We start from the raw sequence: 6,000 nt of genomic DNA, 5'->3' as shown, positions 1-6,000 counted from the left end.
GAGCCAGCCAGCTCCCCCTGATGAATGCGCATGTGACTACCAGGTGGCATCCAGGTGGGGGCTGGGCGGGGACACCATCATAGGACATTGGCAAGGTGATAGCTTCCGGATTATGGGATGAGCTTTCTTTCTGATCTGAATTTGCTGTATGGTGAATTCTAAAAGTGAAGAGGTCCAGGTTTCAGAAATTCATCTCTCACTGTATCTCAAGCAAGGGGTTTAATTTTTCTGTGCCTCAGTTTCCTCTACCTTCCATACAAGGTAGAGGGGAGACCCAAGGGAGGATGTGTGGGAAGGTGTTTCATACAGGTAGAAAGTTACATCAGCAGAAAGAGTGCTCCTATTCACCTCTCTAGGGGATTATGGTTCTGAGAACACACCAGCCAAGCTGGGCATTTGCTTTTCCATAATTCCTTAGATATCTCTGGTTCTCCAATCCCTCCAGGCTGTGCAGTTTGTTCTGAGGGCCCCAGCGTCAGTCCTCATCCTTAATCTTTCTTTTCTTTGTTATGGATTTTAAGTTGTGTAATAATCATTTTGTTCTATAATAAAATACATGTATCACTCATATAACATATATAAAAGAAAAGATAGTCAACATGACATATATATAAAACAAAAGGTACATTTTGTTTTATAAATAATACATAATAATTTATCATTTCTATTTCCAAAACTTGATGGTTAGTAGTTAGATTTTCTTTTCTTTTTGGTGCTGGTCCTGAGGTGAGAATTCAGGATCTGGGTACTGGCTCTGAGTTTTTTTGCTCAAAGCAAGCACTCTTTTTTTTTTTTTTTTGTCCGTTGTGGAGCTTGAACTCTGGGCTTGGGCGCTGTCCCTCAGCTCTTCAGCTCAAGGTGAGCGCTATACCACTTGAGCCACAGTGCCACTTCCGGTTTTCTAGTGGTTTATTGGAGATAAGAGTCTCACGGACTTTCCTGCCCAGGCTGGCTTTGAACTGTGATCCTCAAATCTCAGCCTCCTGAGTAGCTAGGATTACAGGCGTGAGCCACTGGCGCTGGCATTTGAATCACAGCTCTATTTTTGGCTTTTTGCTGGTTAATTGGAAATAGCTGTCTCATAGGTATTTACCTACAATTCCTGGGGATAAGTTCCTGCCTATGCTGGCTTTGAACCATGATCTTCATATCTCAGCCTTCTGAGTTACTTGGATTACAAGGTCTGAGCCACTGGCACTCAGCTTATTTCTTGTCTCTCTCTCTCTCTCTCTCTCTCTATATATATATATATATATAAATATATATACACACTTAAATGTGGTGTAATACTCTTCTCTATTTCTGTACATCACAACAAGATTTTGCTGCTTACGATCTTTCTGCAGAGGCAAGAGGAAGCAAAGGCTGTGATTTTCATCCCCTCTTATTTATGTGTTTGTATGTGTATGTGTAATACATATCAGTATGTATTGATACACACATCAACATATAATGCAATACATATCACCAAAGAGAACACATTGCTTAAAAAAAAATACAAAAATTTGCCAGGCACCAGTGGCTCATGCCTATAATCCTAGCTACTCAGGAGGCTGAGATCTGAGGATTAAAGTTCAAAGCCAGCCCAGGCAGGAAACTCCACGAGACTCTTATCTCCAATAAACCACTAGAAAACCAGAAGTGGTGCTGTGGCTCAAGTTGCCTTGAGCTGTAGAGTGCAGGGACAGCACCCAAGACCAGAGTTCAAGCCCCACAACCAACCAAAAAACAATTTTTTTGGCATAATTTCCAAACTTAAATAGTGAAAATAAAAACTACAAAAGGAGCTGCATTCCCTGCATACTCACCCAAGAGTAAGCAACATGCTTTCTTCACAACAGTACCTTAAGATTTTGCTATTTTGGGTCTAATGTGATATGACAAGACCAGAGAAATTGGACGTAATTTACATTTTTGAATGTGCTTGTTGTTGCACATGATACATTTAGGGTATGTTTCTTGTCTTTTGAGACAAGGTCTCTTGTTCTGTAACTCACACTGACTTTGAATATAGGATCCTTCTGCCTCAGCCTTTAGAGTTCACATTCAGTTTTTATGGAGGGCCTGCTGTGCAGTAGACTCAGGGTGACAGCACTGAATCCTTTCTAGATCCAGATTATTGTGGGTACATTTTACAGGGAGAAAACTGAGGCCCAAAGGAATAAGTAACTCAACAAAGATGGCAGAGACACCAGATAGAGCAGAGCCACATGCTAGATGGCAGAGCCTTTTTCCTTCCTGGGGGCTTGTGGAAAAGTTCTTGGGCCTGCAGCAGGTCCCAGACCCTTAAAGAAAAACAACACATGGAAATGGAAGTGTTTCCCACCTGGAGTAAATCGTGCTTGGAGGATATAAAAGCCTGGAAATAGTCACAGTTATTGCTTTTTCAAGTATTTACCATATGGTAGTCATCCAACAGTCAGTTTCTCATTCCACATTTGCAATCAGTATTTGAGGTGAACACTGGTATTATTTCCATGTAAAATTAAGGAAACTAAAGCAGGTTAGCTCACATGCACACAGCTAGCAGATCTGTCTCTAAATCTGTCTTATACCCACCACATGCCTCGGTTACCTCCTCCTTTCATTTTTTAGTTCACTCACTTCTTAAACATTTGTAACATATTTCCTAGGCCAGATAACCTGCCCAGGGAAAGCAGGAATGCCAGAACCTCCATGCAGAAGAGTTCTTTATCTAAGGAAAAGATAAGGCTAGATAATTATAATCTAAGTGATAACAGGCAGGCTATTGTAAACTGCTTGGTGGCCTGTGTTGAGTCAGGGGCCTGAACAGGCACCACTGGTCAGTCAGTCTTTATTTTTTAAATTGAGATGTTAAAATTTGCTTGTACTGGGACATGGGGCAAATTCCTTCCCTGACCTTTCCTCTTCTCCTTTAGAAAAATGGGAAGAAAAACACCTATTTCATGGGGTTCTTGAGGGGACTAGAATAACTGAAACATTATATTCACTCATTCATTTACTCATTCAACAAATATGAACCAAAACTCAGCCTGTGCCAGCTACTGATTTGGGTGCTTGCAACACCAGAAGACAGAATCTCAGAAAGATTTTAAAGTATAAATAAACAAATAAATAGGAACATAATATGCATATAGCAAACTGCAAAAAAAATTGTAAGTGTGCACAGCCTAATATTGTCACAACTGTGTAGACTCTAGCACCCTGATGAAGAAGTTTATCATTAGGGTCAGGAACAGGGTGTGTGGAGACAGACACTCCCTTCCAGTAAAATTTAAGAAGCTAGAGGGAGTGTCCTAAACCTGGTGGTCCAGATAAATAATAATCTAATGTAATATTTTTGAAAAATCAAAATTAATATAAAGAAATCTATAATGAGGAAGTATCAAATATTTAAGAGCTGAATGCTAGTGGTTCATGCCTGTAATCCTAGCTTAGATCTGAGGATCATGGTTTGAAGCCAGACTGGTCAGGAAAGCCTGTTAGCCTTTGTTAGGTTTTTAAAAAGAGATAGCCGAGTAAGAACAGCACCACGCACGTGGTATTCAGGTAAGGGGTAGGCTTATTTATCGTTCTGGCTGGCACCAGGCCATCTTGGTCCTCCACACGGTGAGGAAAGGCCTGGGAAAGAGAGCTGGGAGAGCTGGGAGAGAGAGAGAGCTGGGAAAAAAAGATAAAGAGGTGCTGATGGCTCATTAGAAGCCAGTCCAGGCAGGAAAGTCCATGAGATTCTATCTCCAATTAACCAGGCAAAAGCCCAAAAGAGAAGTGTGGCTCAAGTGGTAGAATGCTAACGTTGAGCAAAAAAGCAAAGCATGAGGTGCTGAGTTCAAGATGTAATACTGACGTACGCATGCATGCATGCACGCACATGCACCCTAAATTAAAACAGGTTTAGTTACTATGCAGTGCTGAGTCACATTAAAGTTTAGGGCAAAGGAAAACTGAGAAACCTAAGCAACTCCATTTCACTTAAGACCCCCTTCTCAGTTCTGCAACTTAACCCTTGACCCACTTCAGTCCCAATGCTAAGAATTAGGACAGCAAGCCTTGCACAAACAATTCTTGTTGGTTTTTAAGACAGTATGTCAAAGTATCTGAAATTCCAGAACTGCCCCTCCTGGGGTTGGGTGACCATTATCTAAACTAGACACCCTGCAGGTTAGCATGTGTCCTATAGAGACTTCCCTGTGGTGCAAGCCAACCAGTAAGCAACAACTTGTTTCTGATCGTTTCCTGCTTTGTAGTGTGCCAATCATACTATAGAGTTGTTTTATGATTTTTCCCGCGGTTTGTAGTCATTTGTTACAACAAGTTATGATATATGCAAAGCCCCTGCCTTCCCTAAAAAATGTATAAAAAGTGCTGTAACCCTGGGCTCGGGGCCTCTCAGCATCATGGGCTGCTGCGGGGGGGGGGGGGGGGGGGGGCGGGGGGGGGGGCAGGGGAGACCAAGCTCCAGTTTGCAATAAAGACTCCTTTGCTTTTACATTGGTGACTGTCTCTGGTGGTCTTTTGGGTAAGGATTTCCGAATTTGGCTTTACATTTGGTGCATGGGCCAGGAATCCCCCCCAAGCCCACTGAGACGCCTTAACCAAGGAGTCATGAGAAACCTGGCTGGTAAGTCTGAGGCATTGCCATTCTGTCTTTGTCTGAATCTGAAAACCTAGGCGTCTGTATGGTTGGCAAAGGGTCTTGGTGGACGCACTATAAGGCCGCCGACAGGGGTCTGTGGGAGATGTCCCCATTCCCCCATCTGAGTGGATTGTTGTCTGCTGGAGATTTTCTCTGGCACCTGTTTTACTTTCCACACCTGAGTGGCCACATCTGAGTGGACTGTTGTCTGTGGGAGATTTTCTCTGGCACCTGCTTGACTTTCCACACTGTGCAGCGCTTTTTTCCTCCTATCATTCGTGTTTGTTGTAATTATGTTTCTCTCCTTATCCTGGGACTATTGAAATCTAATCTTGGTTTTCCACAGGAAGCTGACCAGACCTGTCACCTCTCGGAAAATCCGTGTTTTTGTTTATAAGTTGCTTATTCCTGTTTGTTTGCTAGATTAGTGCTGGACATTTTAGTTGGCCTGACTGCAAGTGCATGTAAAGAAGGGCTGGGGAGACTTGGTGAAATTCTTCTAAAACCCTGCTGGTTCTGCTCTTGTAACTTGCTTAACTTTGTCAATTATGAAACTGTCACTGACCACCTGCAAGTGGCCCCAGAAAGATCTTAGCCTCAGGCCTTGGCCCAGGGGGTCTGAGCATTGGGGAGAACCTGCCAGTCTGAGGGGACGGCCGCTAGGGACTTCTTTCCCTTGCCCCAAGATGACTGGGAATTCTCCTCCGCCTTGGAAGGCCCCTGGGTCAAGATTTGCAGAAATCTAAAGGAAAAATCCTCTGGAATGAGTAGAGGGGTTTGAATCCCCTGGTAAGTCGATTTGAGATGTTGCCCCATTCACTGAGACCTGATTTTGTCTTTGTGGCCGCTTGTCTGTCTTGTTTACTTCCGTGTGTTTTCTGTTCTGTGTTTCCTGGGGTAGGGAAGGTCTGAGTGAGAGTGGCAGGCTCACTCAGCAGACTCTGGATTCAACTTGCTGAGTGAAAACAGCACAGAGTTCTGGTAGAGATAAACTGGGGGCCCATTAGTCCCCAACTCAGCCTTTGGTTGTTGTCTAGTTCTAGTTTAGAACTGGTACCAGTTTTAAATGTGGATCCTTGGTTTTTGTGTTTATTTGTGTTTTTGTTATTTATTTGAACATCTCTGGGGGAATAAAAGTTCCAGCCTCCGGCTAGGCTCGATCACAGACCTGCTATGCCCACCCTCCCTGTGAGGCATGGAAGGTTGCTGGACTAGTTTGGTCCCCTTCAAGCCTCAGGCTGCATTTTCTCCTTGTGGAGGCTGCCAGTGGTGAGGGTGTAGAAGGCTGTGTGCCTGGTTTGGACTTTTCAACTGGTCCTGACAATGTAACAATTTGAAAAGTGCTCTTGTCTAAAATTGGATTAAAAAAAAAAAATCAGGCC

This window comes from Dipodomys spectabilis, unplaced genomic scaffold, assembly GCF_019054845.1.
Source record: "Dipodomys spectabilis isolate Male_0828 unplaced genomic scaffold, ASM1905484v1 ptg000002l, whole genome shotgun sequence".
NCBI classification, from domain to species: domain Eukaryota; kingdom Metazoa; phylum Chordata; class Mammalia; order Rodentia; family Heteromyidae; genus Dipodomys; species Dipodomys spectabilis.
The sequence above is the reverse complement of the archived record's forward strand: the minus strand, read 5'-3'. Positions refer to the sequence as shown.